The 8,074-nt window shown below is 37.5% G+C and overlaps 1 long non-coding RNA gene across 1 annotated transcript; it reads left to right on the top strand.

The window, feature by feature from the left end:
- The first annotated feature begins 2,195 nt into the window (after positions 1 to 2,195).
- On the top strand, positions 2,196 to 4,784 carry LOC141832652 (uncharacterized). The gene is made up of 3 exons (XR_012602124.1): positions 2,196 to 2,567; positions 3,524 to 3,595; positions 4,637 to 4,784. It is a non-coding gene; the product is annotated as an uncharacterized LOC141832652 (long non-coding RNA).
- Positions 4,785 to 8,074: the final 3,290 nt, after the last annotated feature.

Here is an 8,074-nt window from a genome sequence, read left to right as displayed (position 1 = left end):
TGGCTATTCACACCCCACTCTCTAGCCGGTGTCTAAGAGTTCAACATTGTGGACTCTCCTACTAGTCACTAAAGATGATGCATCGATGATGATATAGAAAATAAGTAAACCTAAGTCTATCCTGGTGAGATCTCTAGTGGCAAGTGGCAGAATGCAGTTTACAATAACTCTATACAGGACATAGTCCTGTATCTTAAGTCTGCCAGAATGAAATGACACTAAACCTTGGAGCTCTATCCTCCTGGAAAAAGTATGTATGCATGACGTCTAGGGTGATATGAGAATAAGGATCTCCAAAAGGTAGATCCGTAGGTAGGTAGACTATGAAAGTGGACTGAGAGGGACGGAGTCCTACAAATGTGATAATCATGGATGGAGTTATAGTAATGTCCCTCCGTCCTACACGGGTGGTAATCGTCAAATCATCGAGCTGGATTAGATTATTGTATAATTCGGCACACAACGTAGTGTTAGCCGGGATCGTACAATAAACCAGCCTATCTAGATGGTAGTGCTCGATGACCTCTATGGATAGTGTGCATGACCGTAAGAAGAAGGCTCTATCTAAATATCTACAGGGTAATGGAAGGAAAAACAACTCCTCAAACCTAAGTCTTAACTCGTCAGTAGGGAACTTAGGGTCAGTAGAGGGGGTCCTGGAGGTCCCAATCTCACGTCCTCTCTTTTGTCGTCTAAACATAAAAATTTATTGATTTAACAAAAACTAACAATAAATTAACAATATGGGAAAAGTTGGGGTTTACTTGGGCATTTTGGTGATGGGAGAAGGTTCCTGGCGTCCTAAAGTGCTTCACACGACGCGAGAAACAATGAAAAGGTGGGTAAAATGTGGTTTTTTAAGCTTTTACCATGTGGGGCCCCATTGCTGTTTTATAAACTCGCTCAAGTTAACTCAAGTGAAACTCAGGTCGACTTGAGTTGGCGGTGCGAGTCGACTGACGCTTGAGTCAAGTCGACTTAAGTCAGTGAACGATGTTTTCACAGAAAAAGTTCATGCCGTTTTAGAGTTGGCTCAGGTCGACTTGACTACTTGTCAAGTCGACTTGAGTCGATTGAGTTGCCTTTTTACGGTTATCTTTTAGATTTTTAAAATTAATTAATTTAAACTTAGGGTTTGGGTTGTTTTAATTAAGGAAAAATATTTAAAATATTTTTAAGGTTTTGAAAATTATTAAAAATATATTTAAGGTTTTAAAAATTATTAAAAATATATTTAAGGTTTTTAAAAATTATTAAAAATATATTTAAGGTTTTGAAAATTATTAAAAATATATTTAAGGTTTTGAAAATTATTAAAAATATATTTAAGGTTTTGAAAATTATTAAAAATATATTTAAGGTTTTTAAAAATTAGTTTTAAAAATATTTAATTAAGTTAAAAATTAGTTTTGAAAATATTTAGTTAAAATTAGTTTTGAAAATATTTAATTAAGTTAAAAAATAGTTTTGAAATTATTTAATTAAGTTAAAAAATTAGTTTTGAAAATATTTAGTTAAAATTAGTTTTGAAAATATTTAATTAAGTTTAAATTTAGTTTTGAAAATATTTAGTTAAAATTAGTTTTGAAAATATTTGATTTAGTTAAAAATTAGTTTTGAAAATGTTTAATTAAGTTTAAAATTAGTTTTGAAAATATTTAGTTAAGTTAAAAATTAGTTTTGAAAATATTTAGTTAAAATTAATTAATTACGTAAGATTGCTATATTTGATTTTGAAATTAATTAGGTAAAATTAATTAAGTTGGTTGGGTCGATTGAGAAAATTTATTACCTAATTCATCTCACTCGAGTGTATGTGATCAATCAATTAATTCTATGGATATTGTGAGATGAGTTTTTTAATTTGATCTTTGTTTACTGTTTGAGGTATCTATATTTGATTAATCTTGAATTAGTGTAAAATACCAAAATTTAAGGGGTAATTTGCAAACAAATTTACCCTAATTATTAGGGTTTAAAAGGGAATTGATGAAGCCATTTAAGGGGTTAATTGAATAAATCCTTAAACCCAATTAGAAATTTATGGGCTGGACCCATTTGGCCAATTAAACTTAATTTGGGCCCAAATTGGTTAATGGTTAGTGGATTTTGAACCCGTTAAACCATTAAACCCAAACTCGGTTGGGAATCAACAGTATCTGCGTTTTCTCCGCCCGAAGCCTTCCCCATCGCGATCTTCTTTCACTCGCGCTCGAGCCTTCTCCCCATCTTCGCCGAAGCCTTCTTCTTCTTCCTTCCTCACCAAAAATCGCAAGATTTCTCCTCTCCTGATCGGTTTTCCCCCTCCCCTCTTCACCGACATTTTCCCTTTTCTCTGTATGAGGCGGATTCCGCGATCTTTCCTCTGCGTGCTACCTTCTCAACTCCGCCTCGCGAGCCAGTCGCCGCCGTCGCCGTTCTTTGGAGCTGAGCCGCCCGCTGCCGACCTGTCATGATCCTCCGTCGCCGCTGTCCCTTCTTCCTTAAGCCGCCGAACGATTCTCTTCTTCAAGGTTCGCCGTCGCCGATCGAAACTAAGCTAGGGATTACATGGTTTCCGATTTGGGGTAAGTGTTTGAATCTTGATTCTATTGGAATTTTGGGTGAGATAGATTCTAGTTTGTTTTTGGGAAGATGGGGAATGGTTCTGTTCTTGGTTGCTTGGATCTGATGATTGGATCTAGGGCAATATAGGTGAATTCCCTTTCTTGTATTTGGTTAGTATTGTTTAGCAATGAATCTGAGTCTGGTTGAGTGTGTGCGGTTTTGATTTTTTATTCTGTTTATTGAACAGAAGATGAGTTGTGGCAAGGAGCTAGAATCTGAGATGTTCTAGGCAAGGGATTTGAGGTAAGTTTTGGAAAATGATCCTTGTAGTGTGATTTATCTTGTTGTGTGATGGATTAATTCGTGGATGTTGCTAGGTTTCAAGTAGGATTGTTGTGTTCTTATTTATTGGTTGGGTTTGACCTAACTGTAGATTGATTAGGTTTATGTGTAGATTAGTAGAGGTTGTGAAGTTATGTTTACCTTGTTATTCGGATGAGGTGGGAATGATTAGAATGAGGTGTTGAACCGATTAGGAATAGATTGATCTATTGTAGGTTAGGTTGAGTCAAGTTATTTTAGGAACTATAATAGGATTGTTGGGGATTCAGGTTATGATGATTTGTCCTATTGAAAGTAGGAGGTTGTTATTGATTTATTAGATTATGATTGTTGCTGGATTTTGATTATGTTAGATTAGGTTGTGCTATTGGATTTAGGGTTTCAGTTGATTTAGATTGAAATTCAGGATTTATCTATTAGAGTTATGTAATTAGGGTAGTTAGGTTAATTAGGTTAGTTAGGTTAATTAGGTTAGGTTGGTTTAAATCCGATTAGAGTTAATGAAATTAACTCGTGTTTGATTAACATGAGTTAATTGAATTATAGATCTAATTGGATTTGGGTTATATGTAGATCTTAAAAATTTGTTAAGATCTATATGTTTATTAATCAATGTTGTTGATTCCTTTTACAGGTTCTTGATTATTGATCGGTTACTTACGAAGATATTCCTAGGGGTTCTTGTGTTTGATTTGTGATTTATCAGGTGGGTAATTTTCTGTATTTGGTCAATAGAGATCCTGTCTATTTTAAGTGCATGTGTTTTTTTTCTACTGTTGTTGACTAGTCTTTTGATCACTTTCCTATGCCTGGATGTAAATTAGACACTTATGTTACTCATGTTTATACCATGTTTGTCCTTAATTCTTTTGATCTTGGATTATCACTTCTGTTGTATGAATCCTTTGATCTATGAGATTTATTGTTTATATCCTGGCTTATGATACCTATGATCATTAGAGGTTATAGTTTTCTTTACTTATGATACCTGTGATCATTACGGTTTTATACCTACGCATGTTGATTAGCATGGTAGACGCAGTTTACTGTGATTTGAGCATCTCATCATGATGCATGATGACGATTGTAAATCCCAATGTTGTGGGTCTATCGTGATGGTAGTTGGCCTTTAGTAGCATATCTATATAGGTGATTATGATACCCTATTTCCATCACGATGATGGTGGCTGTATGGTAGTGTACGCAGCCGAGTCGATGATCTAGTCTCGACACCGGTTAGGGGTGGTACTCGGAGAGTATATGGATGATACTCAGGGACGAGTATTAGTAGACAGATATCGGCTATAGGATGTACGTAGTTATATATGGCTACCTACTGATTGGGTCACCAGACTACTTTATGGTAGGGCTGGAGTTATGACCATTTGGATGTCGGACACCCTCAGGCTCATATATATATATAAGTGTTGTAGCGAGTGTAGGTAGTTACATCATACATATGTGCATCATGTGCATGATATATATGTATTGGACCACACGTATACTACATTTTGGTTGTATACTTGGTTGATTCTTGATTGTTACATTATGTGTGACATGTCATTCATATGGTGCATTACATGAGATCCATGTTAGTTGTTTATTACGTGCAGATATATATTTGACCACTTGTTGATTTTTGGTATGTATTCTTACTCTTGCTATTATCCTGCACTGTCTTTCCTTATTATCCACTGAGTATTTTTGTACTCACTAGTTGGACTCTGGGATTTTTCTGTCTTCCCAGATATCAAGTAGAAGCTTACAGATGAGGCCAGAGATCTGTCAGCTACGCCATCTCACGACGAGGATTTTATGTGTGTGTGTGGATGTATTTGTAGCATGTTGGTGGTACATTGTGTGTAGATTATTTTACATTCCTTGCTTTTGAACTATGTTTCGTATCAGTGTTTCTCGACTCTAGTATATTGCTTATCCATGATTTTTAGTTGTACCTTTTATGTTTCTGCTTGCGTAACTTTGGATTTTCGTTACTTGCGAGTTTATTCGTTAGTAGTTGTAAAGAATTAGAATTTCTTTGTTATGCATATGTAGGATGTGTTAAGTAGTCGTGTGGGTCACCTTTACTTTTGCTTACTTGTATATAATCTATATTTTGTAGTATGGATAGGCCATATGGGCCTTTATATATGTTTGTATTCAGGAAATTATCATGGATACTGGGGAGTTGTTGTCGAAATTTTTCGGACGACTATCTCTCGGGTCGTGACAGTTAGATTCAGGTTTAACCGTCAATCAATTAAGTCGACATTTCAAAAATCAATTTTCAGACAGTGGCGAGGCATAGAGGTCTTCTTGATTATTGGAGCAACGACTACATTCTAAGATAAAATTAATTTAGGAAATTATGACCTTAACCAATTTTTTGATAAACCTTGGTCTAACTAGTCTAGGATGTGGCGAGGTAGCTTCGTCTAGTTTAGTCTGGCTAAGTGAACCAAGTCAGGTACTCCTTACCCTTCTTGACCACTTGAACCAAACCTCCCTAACGTACTATCATCTCGCCCCACCCTGGTACTAGGTTGGTAAGTATTAATCAAATAATTAGTCCTTATCTATCCTAAGTTTTCTATTGCAGGAAAATTAAAGTCTAAGTTAAGCATGTGATCAAACAATGTGTTTTGGATCCCCTTGGATTGTGACCCTTGTTGGGTCGGATCAAGTAAATTTGATCCTTAGGAACCCAAAACTTGTTCAGTCCAATTGGATTAGACTTAGGAACCCATGCTTGGACTTTAGACCGATTTCGTGTTTGGATTCAATGTGTCAATGATATGAATGATTTGTGTTTAGCCGTGAATCCAATGCCCGATCGATTGTATCCAGCCTTCTGTGATCCAAGCATCATATCCAAATATTTGGACCTAGAGGTGAATTGCTCAAGCGACCGTCTGAGTTCACTGACTTGGGTCCTCAGTTGGGAATTTTTTTCCTTGAGTTGAACTCGATTCGAATCCTCAACTGAGTTGACCTGAGTCGGTGACTTAGTGTTGACTTTTTCCTTGAGGAGTACTAATTTCTCTTGGAGCGATTCAACTAAGGTATTGGACCTAGCTAACTTCTTAGATAGGCTAATAATGATAGAAAATAAGCATTCATTACTTACAGCGGGAGTCGAACATTCTGAATCGGATACGGATCTGTGGTTTTCATCGCTGTTTGAGTCACTATCGCTCCAATTATGTTCGTCCCGAGCCGGAAGAGTGAGGAAGCTGATCATTGTTAGTTCCTCGTCCGACCCTTTGAAAGATGACTCGTCCCAAGTCGCCCTGAGGGCCTTCTTCCTGGTCCTCCGGTCTTTCCTTTGATTCGAGCAGTCGACTAGGAAGTGACCTTTTCGACCACACCCGTAGCATCTCATCTCCGTCTTGTCTGTAGATGTCGGTTTCATCTTGTTGACTACCTTCTTGACCTCAGATCGTCTAACTCCGCACTTCTTCCAGAACATCTTCGGGACGAGGTTCACTAGCTCCGAGGTGACTTTGTCGTTCCCTCGGATTCTGATGATTCAGAACTTTCATGTACTTTCTTCTTAGTCTTCTTTTTTTGATCGGTACCTGCAATAAGTGCTATACCTTTTTCCTGCACTTCCGTATTAGACTGTTCATACAATTTAAATTCTAAAAAGAGTTCGTCATGTTTTACCTGAGAAAGGTCCACAACAGAAGATTTAAGAAATCAAAGATGGGTTTTGAGGCCAACTCTGCGAAGAAATCCTATGGCTCCCACCAGAGTGCAGTCAAGAGCTCTTATGGATGGAAGTGTATCTATGCAATTTGAAGGATACACTGCTATTCCTGAAGACAGATCTCATCAAGTAAATGAGCATGATGAAGAGGTATGTTCACCAGAACAAGAAATACTTGCAGTACTGACAGTTAATAGAATTGAGCCTACGGTTGAGGTAAAGCAGTTACATTTTGAGGCAGTCTTTCCAACAAGAAGCACACCAGGATCCGCTGGATATGATTTACATATTCTTTCTGATATTGAGATTAGTGCAGGAGGCAGGGACTTATTGCCAACCGGTATAGCCTTTGCAATACCTGAAGGTTACTATGGAAGGATTGCACCAAGGTCAGGAATGGCCTGGAAACAAGGTGTACATATTGGGGCTGGTGTCATCGATAGTGATTACCGAGGTGAAATTAAGATTCTTATATTCAACTTAACATCTGAAGTGGTTTCTTTCAAAAAGCATGCAGCAGTGGCGCAAATTATTTTCACGAAGATAATTACACCAGAATTAGTCCCGGTATCTGCATTATCAGCCACACAACGCGGAGAGGAAGGATTCGGTTCAACATCAAACCCAATACCAAACCAAGCAGGTCAATGGGAAACATTGATGAGAACTCTATGTCCCTCCAGAAGTTGAAGAACCATCGGTTACATCCCCAGAGCTGGATGAATATGATCAGCGATTACTTGCATGGCTAAATAAGGAGTATTCTGAGAATGTGTTGGACATTCCTCGAACTACTCAGGCTGGTCCATCGCGACAACCTTGTTATGGATGGATTGATGACTATGAAGACAATGATGGAGATGATTTTGTAGAAGACTATCTGGCTGTCCTACAAATTAATGAACCAGTTTATGATACGGATGCTGAAGAAGAATGGTATAACCCATTCTACGCGAAAGGTGGTGGTATGTATGATGATTCATCTGATTCTGAAACTAATTATTACTCTGCAGATGAAGTTAGTCCTCAGGAAGAAGAGGAAGTGCATATAGCTCATCTGGAGCTTGAACTACCAACTGATTATCCAGTCCAGATTACAAAGCAGAAAATAATTGCATCAACAGCATCGTCAGCTTATAACCCACCAGATGATTCAATGATGGGTCCCCCACAATTTGCACCTGCTAATGAGAGGCCGGTATTTTCAAATCCATATCACAATAGTTCCTATGTTGGTGCCAAATTAGGGCGAGTACGTGGAATATATGGTAGTGAACAATGGACATTACCATCAGCCCAGCAAAATACAGGTGCGATGCTTGTACTTCCTGACAATATTGGTTTATATCATGATGTGATTTCCAGATGGGAGTCTATAACAACCAATGTAGTGGATTCTAAAATATGGGCGGATAAGCGAACAAAGGTGCAATTTATTGAAAATCTACTGGGAGAAATAGAAAAGAAGATATTCAT

This window comes from Curcuma longa, chromosome 1 (genome assembly GCF_044706935.1).
Source record: "Curcuma longa cultivar G26 ecotype Majalengka, Jawa Barat chromosome 1, ITB_CL_G26_1.1, whole genome shotgun sequence".
Taxonomy (NCBI): Eukaryota; Viridiplantae; Streptophyta; class Magnoliopsida; order Zingiberales; family Zingiberaceae; genus Curcuma; species Curcuma longa.
The sequence above is the reverse complement of the archived record's forward strand: the minus strand, read 5'-3'. Positions and strand labels throughout refer to the sequence as shown.